The sequence below is a fragment of the Zingiber officinale genome, chromosome 1B (genome assembly GCF_018446385.1).
Source record: "Zingiber officinale cultivar Zhangliang chromosome 1B, Zo_v1.1, whole genome shotgun sequence".
Lineage (NCBI taxonomy): Eukaryota > Viridiplantae > Streptophyta > Magnoliopsida > Zingiberales > Zingiberaceae > Zingiber > Zingiber officinale.
The window spans coordinates 70573986-70597681 of record NC_055986.1 but is presented as its reverse complement, the minus strand read 5'-3'; the positions used below and the strand labels follow the sequence as shown (position 1 = coordinate 70597681).

Sequence of the window (23696 nt, the reverse complement as noted above, 5' to 3'; positions counted from 1 at the left end):
TAGCTTCTCTTCTTGCCTTTGATCCGCCTCTTGACTTGGAAAGCTTCCAAGATCCTTCAAGAACTGGCGATCTGATCTTTGAGAGCGCTGTGGAGAAGTTGGCGAAAGATCTGGAGTGAATCGGAGAAGAGATGCCGAAGACAACGTCCGCCTGCGGCTATAAACCCGACGCAACGGTCGGATCCCGATCGATTCGAATGTTCCCAATCGATCGGGGAGGCTTTGGATCGATCCATGGATCGATCCAGAGCGCCTCTGTGCTCTGGAAAAACGCCTGGATCGATCCACGGATCGATCCAGCGCTTATCGCGCGAAGCAATCGATCGATTGGGACATCTGGATCGATCCACGGATCGATCCGGAGGCTTCTGCTCGCTAGGAAAGGCTTGGATCGATCCATTGATCGATCCAGCTCCTGGATCGATCCAGTACTTGGTTTTTGCCCAAAACCAAGTCCCAAGCCTACCAAACCAACACCCGGTCAACCTTGACCCGTTGGTACATCATGCCTAGCATCTGGTCACTCCTTTGACCTGCTAGGACTTCCCACCAAGTGTCTGGTCAATCCCTTTGACCCACTTGGACTTTTCTAGTCGTGTCAAGTATCCGGTCACTCCCTTGACCTACTTGGACTTTCACCAGATGTCTGGTCAACCTTGACCCATCTGAATTTCCTCATGCCAAGTATCCAGTCAATCCTTTGACCTACTTGGACTTCCCAACTCCAGATGTCCGATCATCCTTGATCCATCTGAATTTTCCCTTGCCTGGCTTCACTCACCAGGACTTTCACCTAGTTTCACTCACTAGGGTTTTCCATCTGCCTAGCTTCACTCACTAGGACTTTCCATCTGCCTAGCTTCACTCACTAGGACTTTCCATCTGCCTAGCTTCACTCACTAGGACTTCCCTGTTGGGATCCTTTGTACGGCTAGAGAGGGGTGGTGTGAATAGCCGACCCCAATCTTTCGCGTTTCTTCCTACGATTAGGTTAGTCGCAGCGGAAATACAAGGAAGAAACTAAGGAGAAGAAAGCAAACCTCAAACGCAAGGATGTAACGAGGTTCGGAGATGAACTCCTACTCCTCGGCGTGTCCGTGAGGTGGACGAGCCCTATCAATCCGTCGGTGGATGAGCCCCCGGAAAACCGGCTAATACAATATACTCCTTGTGGGTGGAGAAACCTCGCCACAAACGTTTGCAACAACAAACTAGAATACAAGGAATACAAGTAAAAAGACAAGAACAATGTACAAACACTAACTCGCCTTCTCGTCGACTGCCTGGGAAGCAACAACTTCTCGGACAACGGACCGTCGACGAAGCTCACACGCAGCTTTCGGGAGAGCTCAGATCGCAAGCAGCAGCAAGCTAGAAGCAGGAGAGAAAGAAGTCCCGTAGAAGCCCTCCCCTTTATACCGCCAAGAAGAACAAAGAAACTAGCCGCCGCGTAAGAACTCGATCGGTCCACGGACCGATCAAGACTCAGGCCGATCGGCCCGCATCGATCCCATGCCATACCACCGATTCTGTGCGGACCGATGATCGGTCCACGCACCGATCCCAACCGCTGCCGTGCTTCCGCGACATCGTCTCGATCGGTCCCCGCATCGATCGGCCTCTGATCGGCCTATGGACCGATCACCTGCTTTTCGCCTGTTGCTGGCGATGGTCGTACGGACCGATCGATCGAACAGAGCTTGTTGGTATCGATCGGTCACCGCACCGATCGAGCAAACAGCAGACACGGATCGGTCTGGTGACCGATCCAGAGCTTGGTTTTTGCCCAAACCAAGTCCCAAGACTTCCAAACCAATATCCGGTCAACCTTGACCTATTGGTTCATCATGCTTAGCATCTGGTCACTCCCTTGACCTGCTAAGACTCCCCACCAAGTGTCCGGTCAATCCCTTTGACCTACTTGGATTTTCCAACACCAGAAGTCCGATCATCCCTGATCCATCTGGATTTTCCAACACCAGAAGTCCGATCATCCCTGATCCATCTGGATTTTCCAACACCAGAAGTCCGATCATCCCTGATCCATCTGGATTTTCCCTTGCCTGGTTTCACTCACCAGGACTTTCCAACTGCCTAACATCCCGATCTGGACTTTCCCATGCCTGGCTTCACTCACCAGGACTTTCCACACTGCCTAACATCCCAGTTAGGACTTTCTCATTGCCTAACATCCCAGTTAGGACTTTTCCACTGCCTGGCTTTACTCACCAGGACTTTCCGACTGCCTAACATCCCAGTTAGGACTTTTCCTCGTGCCAAGCTCCCTGCTTGGACTTCTCCGTGCCAAGTCTCCATACTTGGACTTTTCCAGTGCCAAGTCTCCATACTTGGACTTTTCCCGTGCCAAGTCTCCATACTTGGTCTTTTCGCGTGCCAAGCTCCCTGCTTGGACTTTTCCAGTGCCAAGTCTCCATACTTGGCCAAGCTCCCTGCTTGGACTTTTCCGTGCCAAGTCTCCATACTTGGACTTTTCCCGAATCAGGTCAACCAGGTCAACCTTGACCTACGGTTGCACCAATAATCTCCCAAACATCTATTCTTGTCCCATATCAAGAATAGAATTCTCTCACTAGTGTCAAACATCAACATGCAACTTAACTAGGTCAACCTTGACCTAAGGTTGCACCGACAATCTTCCCAAGTCAAACATCAAAATACAACTCGAGTCAAGTCACCTCGAGTCGGGTCAACCAGGTCAACCTTGACCTAAGGTTGCACCAACAATCTCCCCCTTTTTGATGTTTGACAAAACTCATAATCAAGTTAGGTTAACCCGATAACCTAACTTAGGTTTCCCAACCATCTTCCAATGTCCATGTTCTTTCCTTGAACATTCTCTGGACATTCTCCCCTTAGGTTAACCCGATAACCTAACTTGGGTTCTCCAATAATTCTCCCCCTTTTTGACACACATCAAAAAGAATTCCAATGTTCTTCCTTGAACATTCCTTGACATTCTTTCCCTAGCTTAGGTTAACCCGATAACCTAACTTGGGTTCTCCAATAATTCTCCAATGAACACTCTCCCCTTTTTGACACACATCAAAAAGAAAAAGGAGAGTATCAAGGTCAAGAGTTTCTTCCTAATGAAAGTCCCATACCTTTCATTGAAACTCTTAATTTCCCCCTTGATACTAAACACAACAATCAACTTAGTGATAACCCCATATCACTAATCCCCAAAAGTCTTAAGGAGTAAAAACTCCTCCTAAAAGTCAACTCCCCCTTGACAATTAGGTAAAACTCCCCCTAAAGGTCAACTCCCCCTTGACCATTGCACCAACAATGTCATGGAGAGTTTCAAACCCTTAGAAACCTAAACCACAAACTTTCACAGCTGGAATTTCAGATATACAGTTGAAATTCAACTTTTGGCACGCCCTGATCGGTCACCAGACCGATCAGGATCCCATTGGATCGGTCCCCAGACCGATCCACATTCACTGGGATCGGACTGCCTCACTGCCTCTTACTGGATCGGTCTCCGGACCGATCCATACCCCCTTGGATCGGTCCAGTGACCGACCCACTCCTTTCTGGATCGGTCCAGTGACCGATCCAAGCTCCCTTATCAGAATTCCTGAATTTCTTTTACCCGAAATTCAGAAACCCATAAACAATTCCAGAAAATTTCAAAAATTATGAAACTTTGAGGATACATTCCTCATATCATACACTATCATGGAAAAATAGTTTTCTATGAAAATAGTTTCCATTTTCAAATCTTGATACAAAATTTGAAAACTTTGAAATAGTTCAAAGTTAAGTCAATTTTGTATCACAATGTTCAATGATGAATGCTATCACTAGGAAAGCTTCATCAAGGTTTTTTCAAATCAATTTTAAAATGCTTTTAAAACCATTTGAATTTAGGACCATAGTCTTAGGGCTAGATGTACATGACTTGTACACAAGCTTTCCCTATGATCCCCATTTCTTGAATTAGGCTCATCTAGGTACAAGGACTATGCACCTTGATCCTAACTCATGATCCTAATATCTCACACACATCTAAGGTGTATCAAACCACATTCAAGTCAATTTGATGTGAGATATGGGTTTAGGTATCTTAGACTAAGGTCTCATGCATTTTCTAAACACAAATTTGATCTCAATATCAAAATGTGTTTTTCATCCTTAAATCAATTCAATTGATTATTAATGCAAGAGATGATGACATGGCATAAAGTTTGAAACTTAAATAAACATGACATAAAAACTAGCCTAAGCATTATCATGACATTTCAAATGATAATAAAACTAAACATGATGTCATGGCATGGCATATGGCAACCAATCATGGTAAGTTAACACAAATAAAATACCTAGATTACCTATCTAAGTATCATTAATCACTTAGTTAGCTTAAATTCTAATCCTAGATTGCCCAAAGTGCTCCAAGAAAATGTCAAACCCCAAATTGGCATTTATTGATCTCTTGTTTGATTTATACCATTTAAAATTTTACAAGAGTAGCACTTCTAAATTAAGGCCCGGATTGCCTTGATTACCTAAAAGAATATCAAAAATCCCAATTTGATATTTCTCTAGGTTTTTCCAAATTGTGTCAATTTAAAGTAAGATTAATATATTCTCACTTTGGCACACTTTACTCTTCCAAGGAGTGAATGATAAAGATTATTCCATTTCATTTTCAAAGGTTCCCAAAAACCTTGAAAATGCTCCTTGAGTGTCAATTTCCTCAAAGTTGGGTTAACTACCCTTCTTATTGGAGTTGACACTCTCTAACCCATCTATGGGGTAGAGAAGATGCTCCTAAGAACCCAATACCTATTTGAGCTCATTGGGTTCACTAAATATTCACTAGGGATGACTTCCCTAGCAACCCTCCTAATGACCCTCTTAGGCTTTAAAGCCTTGGTCATTTGGGTCTCATCAAGGTCAACTATAGGGGTGACTCCCCTTGTGACCTTGGTAATGGTCTTCCTAGCCCTAGGTTTTGTTCCATAATCAAATGGAACATTATGATATGTGGGCTTGACCATTTGGGACTTAGGTTTGTGACCCAAACCTTTCTTGTCCTTGGACTTGGGTTTTTGACTCTTAAACCCTAGAGATGACTTCTCCATGTTTTTAAGAGCCTTTTCTAAATTATCAAGTCTTGACCTCAAGACTTGATTTTCTTTCTCTAATACCTCAAGTTTTGATTTGTCATTCTTTCTTGAGGTGCTCCTAGGCATGTGTCTAGTTGATTTAGGGTTTCTACCTAGGTTTTCCTTAACCTTAGAAGTGTTAAACCTAGGGTTAGCATTCCTAGTAGTATCCCTATCTAGGTTGACATGTTTAGCACCTAAGCACATGTATTGATTTCTAGTGTTAACATGCTCATCATTATTTGCAATAGCAATAAAACTACTAGCATGTTTCTTATTTGAATTGCAATAGTGTGCCTTAAAAGGTACCTTAGGGTTTGCCTTAGCTCCCCCTATCGATGTGCATCCCTTGTCCTTGTGAGGTTGCCTCCCCCTTGGACATTGACTCCGATAATGTCCCCTTCGCTTGCATTGAAAGCATACCACGTGCTCCTTGCCTTTGCGTGTCGGGACTCCGGCTCCCTTGACTTTTGGTGCCGGTGGAGTCTTCCTAACCCTCCTTGGACACTTACTCTTGTAGTGCCCAAACTCCCTACACTCAAAGCATATTATATGTAACTTATTTGAAATTACGATGCTTGAGTTACCTAGGGTTGAGGATGGATGAAGGCTCTTTTCCTCATCCCTTCCGGAGGTAGATGCTTCTTCTTGCTCCGATCTTGAAGAAGAGCTCTCCTCCTCTTCTTCCTTGGATGTTGAGTAGCCCTCAACTCCCAATTCTCTATCTCCATGAAGTGAGCTACTTGATGACTCACTTGTCTCCTCTTCATGACTTGAAGTGGAGTTCTTCTCATGAAGTTTGGCCAAGTTGTTCCACAACTCCTTGGCACTATTGTATCCTTCTACCCTACACAAAACATCATTAGGTAAAGAAAATTCAATGATTTTCGTTACCTCATCATTGATGGTTGATTTGTGGATTTGCTCCTTCGTCCACTCCTTCTTCTTGATAGGTTTTCCTTCCTCATCCATCGGTGGGGAAAACCCTTCTTGTACACAAAACCAATTTAACATATTAGTCCTAAGAAAATACATCATCCTTACCTTCCAATATATGAAGTTGTCGTGAGACTCGTAGAAGGGTTGAATCGTGACATCTTCTCCATAGAGATCCATCTCTAGCCCGTGCTCCCCCGGGTGTTGATCCGTCGAAGAGCGGCCTCGCTCTGATACCACTTGTTAGGATCCTTTGTACGGCTAGAGAGGGGGGGTGTGAATAGCCGACCCCAATCTTTCGCGTTTCTTCCTACGATTAGGTTAGTCGCAGCGGAAATACAAGGAAGAAACTAAGGAGAAGAAAGCAAACCTCAAACGCAAGGATGTAACGAGGTTCGGAGATGAACTCCTACTCCTCGGCGTGTCCGTGAGGTGGACGAGCCCTATCAATCCGTCGGTGGATGAGCCCCCGGAAAACCGGCTAATACAATATACTCCTTGTGGGTGGAGAAACCTCGCCACAAACGTTTGCAACAACAAACTAGAATACAAGGAATACAAGTAAAAAGACAAGAACAATGTACAAATACTAACTCGCCTTCTCGTCGACTGCTTGTACAACAGCAGGAACCAGCCGATGAAGCTCACACGAAGCTTCGGGAGAGCTCAACAAAGCTCAGATAAGCAGAGCAAAGCAGAAGTCCAGCTTTATACCGCGAAGAAGAAGAAACTAGCCGTTATACGAATTAGAACTCGATCGGACCGATCAAGACTGCGATCGGTCCGCGATCGGTACGTACATCAGGCAGATCGATCGCGTGGACCGATCAGACACCGATCGGTCCACGCACCGATCCCAACTCGTGCTTCCGCGACATCGTCTCCGATCGGTCCCGCATCGATCAGATGACGGCCTCGACCGATCGCCACGCGTCGGATCGATCAAGAATCAACAGAGCTTCAGTATCGATCGGTCACCGGACCGATCGTAGCAAACATAGACACCGATCGTCCGGTGACCGATCCGTAGCTTGGTTTTGCCCAAACCAAGTCCCAAGACTTCCAACCAATATCCGGTCAACCTTGACCTATTGGTTCATCATGCTTAGCATCCGGTCACCCTTGACTGCTAAGACTCCCACCAAGTGTCCGGTCAATCCTTTGACCTACTTGGACTTTCCAACACCGTAAGTCCGATCATCCCCGATCCATCCGGATTTTCCAACACAAGTCCGATCATCCCCGATCCATCTGGATTTTCCAACACCGAAGTCCGATCATCCCCGATCCATCTAGATTTTCCTTGGTTTCACTCACCAGGACTTTCCAACCGCCTAACATCCCAGTTAGGACTTCCCCACCGCCTGACTCACCAGGACTTTCCACACCGCCTAACATCCCGCTAGGACTTTCATTGCCTAACATCCCGCTTAGGACTTTTCCACTTTACTCACCTTTCCACCGCCTAACATCCCGCTTAGGACTTTTCCTCGTGCCAAGCTCCCTGCTTGGACTTCCGTGCCAAGTCTCCATACTTGGACTTTTCCATGCCAAGTCTCCATACTTGGACTTTTCCCGTGCCAAGTCTCCATACTTGGTCTTTTCGCGTGCCAAGCTCCCTGCTTGGACTTTTCCAAGTCTCCATACTTGGACTTTTCCAGTGCCAAGCTCCCTGCTTGGACTTTTCCGTTGCCAAGTCTCCATACTTGGACTTTTTCCCGAATCAGGTCAACCAGGTCAACCTTGACCTACGGTTGCACCAATAATCTCCCAAACATCTATTCTTGTCCCATATCAAGAATAGAATTCTCTCACTAGTGTCAAACATCAACATGCAACTTAACTAGGTCAACCTTGACCTAAGGTTGCACCGACAATCTTCCCAAGTTAAACATCAAAATACAACTCGAGTCAAGTCACCTCGAGTCGGGTCAACCAGGTCAACCTTGACCTAAGGTTGCACCAACATTCCCATCTGCCTAGCTTCACTCACTAGGACTTTCCATCTGCCTAGCTTCACTCACTAGGACTTCCCAGTCAAGTATCCGGTCACTCCCTTGACCTACTTGACTCTTCTTCAATCAGTATCTTATTGTCAAACATCTAAACTCAAACCAAGACTCAGCTTGGTCAACCAGGTCAACCTTGACCTGAGGGATGTTGCACCAACAATCTCCCCCTTTTTGATGTTTGACAATACCACAATAACACTTACAATCCCACATGTAAGTTAGGCTAATTCTATAGCCTCCTTCTTCATGCCACTAGGTAATGAACACATAAGTTAAGCTTTTCATTTTCCCCCTAAGAGGGCAAACTCCCTCTAGGTAATGAAAACCTAACTTACTTCCTTTCATTCTCCCCCTATTGGCACACATCAACCCCCTACTGATAAAACACATCAACCCATCTTTGGGCACACATCAACCCATGCCCCAATTTTGGGTATACATCAACAAATCCATTTGTTGACAACTCTCCCCCTGAAGAGTTGCTCATCGTTGTTCACAACATCACTCGTTGTGATCAACACGATAATGAAGGTCTCATACCCTTCATTTATCCTTAACTTCACCCTCAATGTAGACAAATACCCAACCTTGAGCATTTTCTAACCACTTGAGTTTCCACTTGAAATAATGAGGATATCCACTCCCCATTTCAAGTTCAAAAACTCGTCCATGAGCATTTTCTTTAAAGAAGGTTAACCACCTTCCAAGGTTCATGAAAAATAATTTTCATGCCTTTAAAGAGTCCCTCCCCCTAAAGACATGGTGGTAACTTCTGTCATTGCACCAACAATGACTTGGAATCCCTAAACCTTTAGGAAACCCAAATTTAGAAGTTTTGAGGTTCAAATGTTCAAAGTTTGAAACAAACCTCAACCTAAACTTCAACTTAGCCTTCCTTTACCATTCCATCCTTGTTTTCAACATGAAAACACCCTTTTTATGTATACAAATGTATTTTAAGGGTTTGGAATGGTTACATAGACTAACCATGGTTCAAAGATGCTGAAGTCAGGCCTTCCCAGCCAAAATCAGCAACTTGGATCGATTGGAGTTGGGATCCAATCGATTGAACCAACCGAATCGATCCACTGATCGATTCAGTATGTGTGGATCGATCCACTGATCGATCCAGCGAGCTTCTGCTCGCGAGATTTACCTTCTGAATCGATCCACGGATCGATTCAGGAACTCCAATCGATCCATGGATCGATCGGAGTTCTGATAGTTGCTGAAATTCCATTTCAGTCAACTTCAGAAACCCCTAGAAAATTCTACAAAAATCCAAAATCATGAAATTTCGTGTAGACATTATTTAGGGGATACTTAATCATGGAAAAATAGCTTTCTATGAAAATACTTTATATTTTCAAATATTGACACAAACTTGAAAACTTGCAAAAACTTTAGCGTTTTCTTCAAGTTTGTGTCTAACTATTCAATGGTGATTACTATCAAAAGATAGCCTTCACTAAAGTTTTCCAAAAATATTTTAAAAACATTTTCAAAACCAATATCCCATCATGTTCCTTGGGCATAATGCACATGACTTGTACATTAGCTTTCCCAATGATGGGAAAACACATAACTATGTGTTTTGATGAACTTAAAACTCAAAAGAATGCACTAAATCAACATCTTGAGTTTTGTTCATCATCCTAACATCTCACTTGTATCTAATGTGCACTGAAACACATACAAGTCATCTTATAGGTCTTTGTGAGATGTAAGATTTTGGTTTTGCCCTATTCTAGGGATCATGCATATCTATCTAGGAGAAGACATCCTTTGTTGACGAGGAGAAGACATCACGATTTAGTTTTTGTTTCAAAGGAAACTCCTAGAACATCCTTTGTTGACGAGGAGAAGACATCATGATTGTGTGAGAGATATGCAATTAGTTTTTGTTTGAGCCCCAAAGGGAGGTTGATAGCTACTTGGGTGACCCCGTCTAGACGATCGAGATTAACCCGTACACTTTCACGATTCTCCTTTGGTCAAGATATCAACATCTCTTGGACGACTTGGACAACATTGTCTTGGGTTGGACGAGTCTTGCACAAGTCGATCTGGATTATATCTGTTGGTACGGTTAGCACTGACAATCTAACTCAGGTTTTAATGAATGACAAAATAAGATTAAGTTAGTTTCAATGTGATCTAACACTTTGATGAAGTATGCAGGAGAAGCCCAACTAGGTCGACGGACTGATCGGATAGCTGGCACGAAGCCCAGCTAGGTCGATGGGTTGACCAGATAGCTGGCACGAAGCCTAGCTAGGTCGACGAGTAGACTGGATAGCTGGCACGAAGTCTAGCTAGGTCGACAGGCTGACCTGATAGTTGGCACGAAGTCCAGATAGGTCGATGGGCTGACCAAATGTCTGGCAAGTAAGTTAAGGTAAGTCACTGGAGGGGAGTGACTTACGCATTCCCCATTCGAGAGAACATTAGGCGTTGATCCAACTTAGAACCATTTCGGGAATCTAAGTTGAGATCGTGACTAGATTCCGATTTCGGTGAGATAGAATCTAATTACTACTCTTTTACTATAATTGTGCTAACTTCTATTTTGCAGGGTAGTTTAACTTGTATTTTGCCTCGGATTAACATTTTCTTGTAGGAAAAGGACTTTCTGGAGAAAGGTGGTTCGGGCGCCCGGAAGGCAAAATCTATCTCATCATAGATTTGGAGCTCATTGATTGGCTGGACCTACGTCACAATCCGGACGCCCAGAGTATGCCTATAAAAGAAGGCCTCCACGGAGCATCAAAAACAAGAACTACTTCTACGACTGCTCCATTTCGCTTTACTCTTGCGACGCTGTGAAGCCTCTCCAACAACCTGTGTTCGATTTTCTTTTCTCTATTGTCGGTATTGCTTTGATTATTCTTGTACTTACGTTTGTAACATCTTGAGAATTATTAGTGATTGCCCAACAAAAGCACTCGACAAGTGTGGGTCTTGGAGTAGGAGTCGACGAAGGCTCTGAACCAAGTAAAAACAATTTGTGTTAGCATTGTCATTCGTATTTTCGCTGCGTACTTAATTCAAAATTTTAAATCGCTATTCACCCCCCCCTCTCTAGCGAGCTCTACGATCTAACAAGTGGTATAAGAGCAGGTACTGCTCTGATTTTATACAACCATCAATCAGATAAAGGGGGTGAAGTTTTTTTTCTTTTCGGTTTTCAGTTTTACGATATAATCCAAACCAGTATCATTACCATTTTGGAAATTATTTTTTTCGTTACAAGTAAGCTGAACTGGTGCAACACCAATTCAGTTTTTATTTTATTTTTAAATTTAATCCCGCACTACTAATCCAAGACCAAGTCTTGGGATTCGTTTTCCTTTTCTCTCCTTGTGTGCAGAATCAATGTCTCAAATTGAAGGTTTTAGCACAGTTCGTCCACCTCCGTTCAACGGTGACGAGTTCCCCTACTGGAAGAAACGTATGGAGGTCTTCTTGAAGACCGACTTTGACTAGTGGTTGAGCGTCACTTGTGGCTACAAGGCGCCTGTCGACAACTCCGAAAATCCATTGGACCAAGAATAATGGAATCTAGACATGAAGAAGAAAGCCCAGATGGATTTCAAAGCGCTCAACACACTGCAATATAGGCTGACGAAAGAAGAACTGAACCGAGTGGGACCACACCAGAACGCAAAAGAACTATGGGACAAGCTCATTGAACTTCACGAGGGAACCAGCTGTCAAGCCCCGAGGAGTCCTAGCCAGAGGAAAATCCGGCAACATCTCCCCTGTACCAATGACAATTTAAATCATTTCTACATCCACAGATATACATCAGCCACACTCGGCTGGAATATATACACAACCATGCAGTTTATATTCAGCCCACTCGGCTGTAACAACAAATATACAACCACACAGTTATAGATATATATATATATATATATATATATATATATATATATATATATATATATATCGGTTGTACTAAAAGAAGAACACAGTGGAATATACAACAGAAAACCATTACAACCCAAACGAATGACTGCTAGCCAGCTAGACGTACACAACACAACAAACAATACAAAACACCACATCACAACACTCTGGAACCAAAACCAAAATTCACCAATGCTAAGTAAACCAAAACATAGACCAAATAAAGTACAAATAAAACTAGAAACAGGTCTTCGGATGTGACGTGGGAAATGGCAAACAGGATGCATAACAGGCAACAAACAGAACACGCTATAGGTATCAACTAGTGGCATACCAAGGGCAAATCTAAGCATGATCATTGCTACTAGCTATAAATTACTATGCATATCAAAATGATAATATCATAAAAGATAAGTCAAGAGATACCCACCTCAAAAATAGATATCGTATCCGATAGATCCCACGTCGAGACGCTCGTCTCCAGTCAACCTCCTGTAATCACATGTTACAACTAATTCTATCATTAATCAAAATAAACCAAATCCTAAACTTATTAGGAAGAAATCATATTTGAATCAACCCAATAAATCCACATCCCCTTCACAATTCACCAAAACTAAATCTACATTAGTATCAGACTCAAATCCATTTGAACGTACTGATTCAAATCTAAATTTCCAATAGCAAGACCTAGATCAACATAATTTGGGTAATCAATACTTACCCTAATGTCAAATCTTCTCCACCAATCCCCTACTCTTCCAGAAGAAAACTAGTTGTTCCGATAGCCACCCAAACACCTCCTCTGATTCTTTCGTTTCAGCAGTAATCCAATTACCTCCTCTGTCATAATCAGTCCACAGATCAAAATCTCAACCCCTTCGATATACGCTTCATTCCACCAATAGGATATAGATCTGATAGAACGAAAGTAATCAAATCTAAAACTCACCAAATTTTAGATCTGGTTGTTGTTGGAGATTAGACAAGGAGGAAGAATAGTGATCTGGACGAGATTCTGCAGCCTTGGATCTATGATTAGTGAGTCAATTGAATGAGCACTGTGGACAGTGATCTGGAGGGAAGTCCAACACTAGTCCTAGGGTCGACAAGTGGTCGGATGTGTGGCGCCCAGGTGCTGCGACAAGGACGGCGGTGGTTGGGGACTAGGGCACAGCCAACAAATCGGAAGAGGGGTTGGATTCCTTCCCTTCGCAGTCACATTCGGTACTAATGGCCGTGGAGATCGACGACGTCTAAGCGGCAACGATCAGGTGTCCGCGACGGCGAGATCGGGAAGAGGAGGGATACTCAGTCACCGACGATCAGCTCCCTTAGCGTCGGCGTCGGGGAAGAAAAGGGTTGAGCAGAGGCAAGAGGGAGTCTCAGCGGAAGGAGAGTAGAAAGCTTTGGAGAGATGCATCGGCGGCGGCACGATCTCAACGAATGGGAAGGAGAAGACGAGGTGGTCGGCGTCGAGCAAGAGAGATCGGGAGGAGGAGATGAGTTGGCGGCGAGATTGAGGGAAGAAGAGAAGAAGTCGGCGATGAGGAGGAAAAAGGATTAGGGTTCGGTAAACAAAACTTAGGATAATTAATCTAAACCTTAGGTTAATTAAAATAATCAACTCCCTATTAAATGGGTATTCCAAACAGGTTTTCCCGTGGTTCAATAATTGATCCCCTTAAACTCGTCATACGAGCTCCAAAAAATTTCTAGAAAATTTCTAAAAATTCCTAAAATTCTCGTAATGTTATTCGTCTATAAAATCTTATTATTTTATTATTATTTGGTTATGGTATTTTACATTCTTTCCCACTAATAAAAATTTGGTCCTCAAATTTTGTTATTTACCATTAACAAGTACAAGTAATAGCTAAACAGTATAAATGTTGACGGGAACCTAACCCACACGTCTCAAGTAAAAAGATGGGGGTATCGAGCTCGGATCGTATTCTCGAGCTCCCAAGTAGCATCCTCATCAGAATGATACTGCCATCCGACTTTAACCAGGAGGATAGTCTTGTTCCGCAGCTGACGCTCTGTCACGCCCCGGGAAAGTCCCTGTCCGAAGAAATTTCGATAGCATCTCCCCTGTACGACGGACAATCTGAAACTTTCTACATCCACAATATACATCAGCCACATGCGGCTGGAATATATACACAACGGAAAATGACAGAAAACAAATACAAACCAAAACACAAAAACTGCTAGCCGGCTAGGCTTACACAACCAACACCCAATACAAAATACCACATAACAACATCAACACTCCAAAAATAAAACCGGAGTACAGAGCTAAACAAACTAATACAATAACAAACAAAACATAAGGGAAACCGATAAGTCTTCTGATGTGACGTGGGGACCAGCAGACAGGATACTCCAAGCGACACCATAAACAACCTGGTACCTGAAAAAATATAGTGTCCACGAGGGTGAGTTCAACAACTCAGCAGATACCTAGTTGACATGTATAATAAACTATAACAAATAGTAATAACTATGGAGTACAGTCTTCTGAACAAAAGAAGGTAATGCATAATAGAAAAGGCTGAAGAGTACTGTACTCACCAGGGCCACCTATCGAATAATCGTGAAGTGTCATAAATCCCATGATGTCAAACATACGATCCATCCAAACGCAGATATAAGTGCAAAGAACCACAAGCAAGAATGATGCGATGATGCCAACGATGCCCCGGGTCACCCCCGACCGCCATTATCTCACACGGTGAGACCGGGTAGTGACAACCGCACTCTACCATCACTACACCGATGAGTGATCGAGTGGACGGATGCTGTCGGACTCCTCTCCTCCGACCCCAAATCATAAACGGGGAGCGAATGCCTCAACTTACACGACGGGAGGAATCCCGGCCAACACGGCATCACGCCACCCACGAGCGGACCAACGAGCCAAACAAAGTCCCCGACACACACCGCTCAATCGACCAACCCGTGAGTGGTGCAGACTATGTAACTAAAGAATAATAGAGCGGACTATCGCACAGCATGCAATCATGATGCATGACACTAAGCATGGAAATAAATTGATCAGTATAGCCATATCCATAAATATAAAATGAGTACTGTAATATCGATGGTCAAATATAAAGATCTAAAGTACACAGGTCAGATAGAATATCAAAAATCTAGGTCCCGAACATAACAAGCATGGTATGTCACTACCTCACTGAGCATATATATAATCATATGGGTACTAGCATAAAAATGCATAACAGGTGAGCAAACAAGCATGTGACGAGTATCCGGTAGTGACGTACCGAAACAAGGACGAACATAATTATTACTAAAGGCTATAACCTACTAGACATATCAACAAGACATATCAAAAAGATAAGTCAAGGTACCCGCCTCCAATGTAGATCGAGCTAATCAACATCTATGTCGAAGTGCTCATCCCGAATCAACGCCCTACAAATCACATGATTATAATTTAGCTAATTATATATGCAACAATTAGCTAAATCTCAACTCAACCTAATTAGGGAAAACCCTAATCAAATAACCCTTTAATCCCTTAATCTTTCCAAAACACTATACATCTTATAATCAATCCAATGATCCTTGATATCGATCATAACTCTTCTATTAATCAAAATGTCAATTTGATTAACAATTCATCATAACAAATCATGATACTAACCCCATAATCCTATAAATGATCATGTGACCTACTACATCATGTATCAAAATTTACTATACCATACCTCAAGCTACACAGATTAACAACCTCAATCCCGAAAATGAATCAATCCTCTGTTCACAATTAACACTTAAATTCTTAGAACCATAACCAAATTCAATGCAGCAACAAAATAATGGATTTAATTTAGTACTAATCCAATTCTTTACACTTCTCACCTCAATGCAACACTGCAACTAAAGAGGTACTGCTGGAACCCATCGGATCAAGAAGGAGAAAGTGGTGATCGGCAACAGGGTCAATCCACAGCAAACAACCTACTGGAATCCATCACTTGGCACCTTCTCCGTGACCACGACAGTGAAGAGAGGACGAAGCCCGGAGCTAGAGCTCAATTCACTGGTAGCAGTGGAAACTAGGGCACCGGCAGAGGGAAGCTAGCAGCCGGTGATCAGAGCACTGGGGCGAGATCTCATGGCCGAAGCGGATCAGGGCAGAGGGGAAGAGGCAAGGAGACCGGCGTCGGCAGAAGAGCACGGTTGAAGGGGAGGTGTTGCAAGCGGCGCCGTCGGCTGTGGTAACACAAGGAAGGAGAAACAGGAGATTGGGAGATTTAGGGCTTGCCGTGGTAGAGAGGAGATTGGAAACCTAGGCTGAGATCGGCGTTGGGGACCAACCGACAGTAATAGGTCTCCCATAGCCGGCGGCGTCACTGTTTGGCAGCGCCGGCATCTAGCTTCTCGCCATTGGTGGTCGACAGCGATGAATGGAGAAGAAGAAGAAGAGGGGGAATCGGCTCAAAGCTTCCTTCTCCGAAAGATCTTGTACGCGGGGAAAGAAGTGATCGCGTGCGGCGCCGGTTAGGGTGGTTAGGGCACGAGCGTGAGAGAAGACTCGGCGCCGGGCACGCGAGGAGGAAGGGAAATGGAAGGGACACGCACAGTAACGGGGGAAAAAAAATAAGAAATAGGAAAAAGGAAAAGAAAATAAAACTTTTCCTCTTGAAAATGAGGTAGTCTAAACAGACTTTCCTGGGCCCCGTTTTTACCCCCGTAACCTGAGTCATACGATCTCTGAAAAATTTCAGAAAAATTTCTAAAAATTCCGAAAAATTTCCTTATTATTATTCGCCATTTTTTTCAGTATTTTACACGCTCTTTATGGTCCAGAATCCATACCAGCACTTCCTCGTAGGTAACGTCAGGCTGAATGAGAACTGATATATCCGACAGAACATGTGTTGGGTCGGATACGTACCTCCTCGGCATGAACACATGAAATACATCATGAATGTCTACCAGAGACAATGGTAGCGCTAGACGGTAAGCTACCGCTCCAATCCTCTCCAAGATCTAGAAAGGCCCAATGTATCATGGAGCTATCTTACCTCGGAGGTCAAATCTCTTCACCCCTTTCGTGGGTGAAACACACAGGAATTCATGGTCGCCAGTAGAGAACTCCAGGGGTTTGCGTCTCCGATCAGCATAACTCTTCTGGAGGCCCTGTGCCTTTGACATCCTCCGTCTATTAGTGTGGACCAACTCTGCCTCCTGCTGAGCTCTCTGAGGTCCTAGTAGTTGTGCCTCCCCAACCTCCTCCCAGAGGGTGAGTGTTCGACGAGGTCTACCATATAATGCTTCAAACAGTGCCATCTGGATAGCCGAATGATAGCTGTTGTTGTTGGCAAACTCTACTAATGGCAGGTGGTTCTCCCAGCTGCCTCCTAAAGTAACTCCTCCAAGACCGGATGAGATTGTGGTACGCATAATCTACCTCAAAAACAAATAATACCCTCGTCATCTAGGGTGATCTCAGTCTACTGCCCGAAAGTTATCTGGCTGTCAATGGACTGTAAGTGCTGATCACAGGCCTGGGCCTCTCAGATCCTCATCCTGATCGACAACTGATCAACCATGATAATAAGAATACCCTGTCTGTCTGTCCCTGCTCTTCAAGGCCCAATTTGGAGAAACCCTAAATCAAGTCCGTGCCTAAAATTTGGAGGCGAGCTAAAGCCCCTCTGAACTTCCGTTTAAGCGCATCGGCAACCACATTAGCTTTCTCTGGGTGGTAACTAATGGTACAATCGTAATCCTTTAGGAACGTCATCGATCTCCTCTGTTGGAGATTAAGTTCCTTCTAGGTGAAAAGATATTTGAGATTTTTTTGATCCGTAAGAATCCCAAATGTAATACCATACAAGATGATGCCACCAAATCTTCAAAGAAAAGATGATGGCGGTTAACCCTAGATTATATACAGGGTAGTTCTTCTCTTGCTCCTTCCACTAACGAGAAGCATAGGAGACTAACTTGCCATATTGCATCAAAATAGAGCCCAACGCCTGTAGAGAAGCGTCGGTATAGAGTATGAACTTGTCCTCTCCAGAGGCAAAACCAGAACTGGAGCCGACACTGATCTTTGATTCAATTCCTGAAATCTGGTCTCGTCAGCTTCTGGCCACGTGAACTTCACGCCCTTCCTAGTCAGGCGTGTCAGCGGCATAGCAACGTGAGGAAAACCCTCAACGAACCTCCGGTAATGACTAGCTCAACAAAGGAAGTTGTGAGTCTCCTGTATTGACTACGACAACTCCCAACTGGTAGCAACATCTATCTCCTGTGGATCTACGGTATACCCCTACTGGTGACCATGTGTCTCAATCATCTCACAAAAGACAATCAAAATACGTACTACTGAATTTCACATATAAATGTTCTCGTCAAAACATCCTTAGAACTATACGAAAATGGTATACGTGATACACCTCGGTTTGGGAATAGATCACCACATCGTCAATAAAGATAACGGATACTGATCCAATATCCTGGGGATACCCAAACCATCGAGTCCATGATAACATCTAGGGCACTATAAGCCTAAATGATAAAACCAAGAACTTATAATGTTCGTACATTAGACCTCCTCAACCATAAGATCCCCGACAATAAACACTAAGGAATAGATCATTAAATGTGAGAGCAACGCTCCATCACAAGAAAAAAAAAACATATGTGGGAGTAACGCTCTACCACAAGCAATCCTCAATATGTGGGAGCAACGCTCCACCACAAATGATCGATAATATATGGGAGCAATGCTCCACCACAACAATCTATAATATGTGGGAGATACGCTCCACCACAAAAAAATCCATAAATGACCAAGACATCTAACTATCTAGCTAGAGACTGCATGTGATCACTCTACCACAAATCACTGTGAGCGGCCAAGGGTATAACAACCTAATGAGCATATCAAATCCTCTGTCAACTCCCTCAATATTGTAATGGCCACTCACCAGTAGGAGAATCAGTTGACAGGGTAATACAATCAATGACATAATGTAGACACTCAACTAGGTAGAATCATCACGATACTACCAATAATACACCCGACACACGTGCATACATTACATCGATATGATCGACATAATCCTCCATTTAGTACACACCAAACGCACACACATAGGTATAAATCAGCATGATACCTCCAACAATACATACCGAACCCGTGTGCATGTATCAACATACGTATAATCGACAATACACTTCAAACATTACTCACTTAACATATATACTCATACGCCAAGAGTATAATCAACATAATACTTCCAATAAACATAATAGACATGAGTGCACACACAAAACTGATATAATCAACAAGATACCTCGAATAATACATCAAATCACATGTGCACATACCACAACACAAGTTCAATCGACAAGATATCTCCAATAAAACACTCAAACACATGTGCACATACCACAACATACGTTCAATCAACAAGATAGCTCCACTAAAAAAATCAGACACGTACACTTAACCACATAGGTATAATCTACAAGAAACCTACAACAATCATAACTAGACATGTATATAAACACTACCTGCAAATAGACAGTCTATCCTAGGACTCCTACAACATATACCAATCATGTGTACACACAACATAGATATGCCTAATCAGCATATTAACCCAATCAACCAGACAAAACCCTATGCTACCTACCCTCATGGGTTAGTGGTATACCACAAAAATCAAACATAAGTATCAAGCAGTAAAAATAATAATCATAGACAATCCAAGGTATAGCAGCCTAATCATCCAGTAATAACATGCTCTAAGTTCAAACGAACAAATAGAGGCCAAAAAGAAATACTCGCTATGGTTCAACATTGCACGTCTATGTCGTACCACTACAGAGACTATATCTAATGGTTCACTCAACCTCCTGACTAAGAGTCTACCTATCAAGAGTGTATTTCTAGAACTCTCATAGTCGTGACTGTAAATATCCTCCGTCAAATGTCGACAAAAGGTCAAATACTCTGATTTGACGTATAGACCTCAAGACCCTGGTAAATGATCACATGATCAAGGCCTTAAACTACTTGATAGAGACAATATTAGTTGAGCCATCTAACCATTGTGTTGTAGTACTTCATGCTACGGTTGCTCTACCTGAGGTTCAGTAACCTCTAGAGGCGAGCAATGCACACAAGATAGAGAAACACTATAACTAAATAGATAGTCAAAATATCTGTCATTTGACACTCTACCCCTCGTAGATCTTCATATGATATTTCCACTTGGAATAGTGGATCTCATAGGTGTTAATCAACTAACACCTTGGTAACAGTTATATCTCCTAAGTGTTAATCATTTAGCTCAACACCTTCTTACATCAGTGGGGGTCACCTAGCCTAAATGTACCTTCTAAGTTATCTAACCAGGTACATACTGGCTGAGTCAACAAGAATATGCAGTTACTATCCACTACCTAGCTAATAATAGCAAAGACTGGTATGTGCCTCCAACTCCTAACCAACTAGTAGTAACAGAAGCTAAAACTAATGGTAATATGATATGAAAAATCTCTTAAGACCGTAATCCTTGATCTCTATTAGGGTCGACCATGATCAATGGTTGACCCAATACATGTAATATATGCTATAACAACTAGACAAGTACTAACAAAGAGTACTAACACATGTCATAACTATCATAGTCAACAATGCATATACTAATAGAAATGTATGATAACAATGTACCAACATACCTCCTATAGCTTGGAGATATCCTGCCACTGCCAGGTCCCAAAACTCAAAAAAGTCACATCGAGAAAACCAAAACGCATAATCCAAAACACAAGAAATAAGACTCGTAAACCTGTGGCTCTGATACCAAATAAATTGTCACGCCCCAAGGAGTCCCAGCCAGAGGAAAATCCGGCAGTATCTCCCCTATACCAATGACAATCTAAATCATTTCTACATCCACAGATATACATCAACCACACTCGACTAGAATATATACACAACCACGAAGTTTATATTCATCCCACTCGACTGTAATGACAAAAATACAACCACGCAGTTATATATATATATATATATATATATATCTAACAGCCCACTCGGTTGTACTAAAAGAAGAGCATAGCGAAAAATACAATAGAAAACCATTACAAACCAAACGAATGACTGCTAGTTGGCTAGACTTACACAACACAACAAACAATACAAAACACCACATCACAACACTCCGGAACCAAAACTGAAATTCTACATTGCTAAGTAAACCAAAACATAGACCAAATAAAATACAAATAAAACCAGAAACAGGTCTTCGGATGTGATGTGGGAACCGACAGACAGGATAAATAACAGGAAACAAACAGAACACACTATAGGTATCAACTAGTGACATACCAAGGGCAAATCTAGGCATGATCATTGCTACTAGCTATAAATTACTATGCATAGAAAAATTACAATATCATAAAAGATAAGTTAAAAGATACCCGCCTCAAAAATAGAGATCGTATTCGATAGATCCCATGTTGAGACGTTCGTCTCCAGTCACCCTCCTATAATCACATGTTACAACTAATTCTATCATTAATCAAAATAAACCAAATCCTAAACTTATTAAGAAGAAATCATATTTGAATCAACTCAATAAATCCACATCCCCTTCACAATTCACCAAAACTAAATCTACATTAGTATCAGACTCAAATTCATTTGAATTTACTGATTCAAATATAAATTTCCAATAACAAGACCTAGATCAACATAATTTGGGTAATCAATACTTACCCTAATGTCAAATCTTCTCCACCAATCCCCTACTCTTCCAGAAGCAAACTAGTTGTTCTGATAGCCACCCAAACACCTCCTCTGATTCTTCCGTTCCAACAGCAATCCAATTACCTCCTCTGTCATAATCAGTCCACAGATCAAAATCTCAACCCCTTTGATATACGCTTCATTCCACCAATAGGATATAGATCTGATAGAACAAGAGTAATAAAATCTAAAACTCACCAAATTTTAGATTTGGTTGTTGCTGGAGATCAGACAAGGAGGAAGAATAGTGATCTAGCTGAGATTCTGCAGCCTTGGATCTACGATTAGTGAGTCGATTGAATGAGCACTGTGGTCAGCGATCTGGAGGGAAGTCCAGAACCGGTCCTAGGGTAGACAAGTGGTAGGAGGTGTGGCGCCCAAGTGCTGCGACAAGGACGGCGGTGGTTGGGGACTAGGGCACAGCCGGCAAATCGGAAGAGGGGTTGGATTCCTTCCCTTCGTGGCCGCGTTCGGTACTAATGGCCGTGGAGATCGACGACGTCCAAGTGGCAACGATCAGGTGTCCGCGACGGTGAGATCGGGAAGAGGAGGGATACTCAGTCACCGACGATCAGCTCCCTTAGCGTCGGCGTCGGGGAAGAAAAGGATCGAGCAGAGGTGAGAGGGAGAATCGGGAAAGGAGAGTAGAAAGCTCTGGAGAGATGCGTCGGCGGCGGTGCGAGCTCAACGAAGGGGAAGAAGAAGACGAGGTGGTCGGCGTTGAGCGAGAGAGATCGGGAGGAGGGGATGAGTTGGCGGCGAGATTGAGGGAAGAAGAGAAGAAATCAGCGATGAGGAGGAAAAAGGATTAGGGCTCGGTAAACAAAACTTAGGATAATTAATCTAAACCTTAGGTTAATTAAAATAATCAACTCTCTATTAAATGAGTATTCCAAATAATTTTTCCCGTGGTTCAATAATTGATCCCCTTAAACTCGTCATACGAGCTCCGAAAAATTCTCAGAAAATTTCTAAAAATTTCTAAAAATTCCCTTAATGTTATTCGTCCATAAAATCTTATTATTTTATTATTATTTGGTTATGGTATTTTACACCAACGACGCTAAGGTAACCAAGCGAGACCTTCTTTTAAATAAGTTATTTAATATTAAGATGTAGGAAGGAGAATTCGTGAGTCTACTTCATGCGAGGATCAAGAATATCCTCAACGGACTTCACACTATCGGCCACCAAATGGAGAACCGCGATTTGATCAAGCACGCTCTAAACGCGTTTCCTCGAAATGCATTTGGGCATCCATTGTGGATGCCTATAAGATTTCAAAGAATCTTTCTAAATTAAAGTTAGATGAGTTGTTTTGTGAACTTGAGTTACACGAGCAAACTAACGCCCAACCCAAGAAAGGTATCACTTTGTTTGCAGGTTCTTCCAAGGAAAAGACAAAGGTCAAGCCTGGACCTGAAGATGAGTCTGACCAAGATTCAAAAGACGAAGAGTACTTGGTGAACTTGGTAAGAAAAGTGTTCCCCAGGAGAAAGAAGAACTTTTGCAGAAAGGACCTACAGAAGATCAACCCCATGATCTGCGTAGATCTTATGATCATATATACATGTTTTGACGCACATTCACTTACTTTATTCACGTATATTCTGTGCATGTTCACCTCTCTTAGCATATGATCCTGTCTGAGAAGCTGGACAAGACGGAGATCCGGAAGAAAGAAACCCACCGCGCTGATGAAGAATGATGTCCGCGGAATACCGATCCGAGAAACCCAAAGCGGATCGGGAAAGATAGAGTCACCGAGAGTCCTCCTCGCACGAAGACCCGATGACGAAGAAGAAATCCAAATCTGAAGAGAAAAAACCCATATCCGAAGCTTCCAAGACTTCCTGCGCACAAGAGACCAACCAACACTATCGTCAGTGACCT

General features: G+C 42.9%; 1 long non-coding RNA gene across 2 annotated transcripts; it reads right to left on the bottom strand.

Moving 5' to 3' along the window:
• Positions 1–14348: 14348 nt before the first annotated feature.
• Positions 14349–22629, bottom strand: LOC121967763. 2 transcript variants are annotated; one of them, XR_006107843.1, is made up of 3 exons: positions 22002–22629; positions 21774–21892; positions 14349–14411 (listed from the first exon to the last, which is right to left on the bottom strand). It is a non-coding gene; the product is annotated as an uncharacterized LOC121967763 (long non-coding RNA). The 2 variants fall into 2 exon arrangements; XR_006107845.1 differs by lacking the exon at positions 14349–14411 and adding an exon at positions 21482–21541.
• Between the last annotated feature and the right edge of the window lie 1067 nt (positions 22630–23696).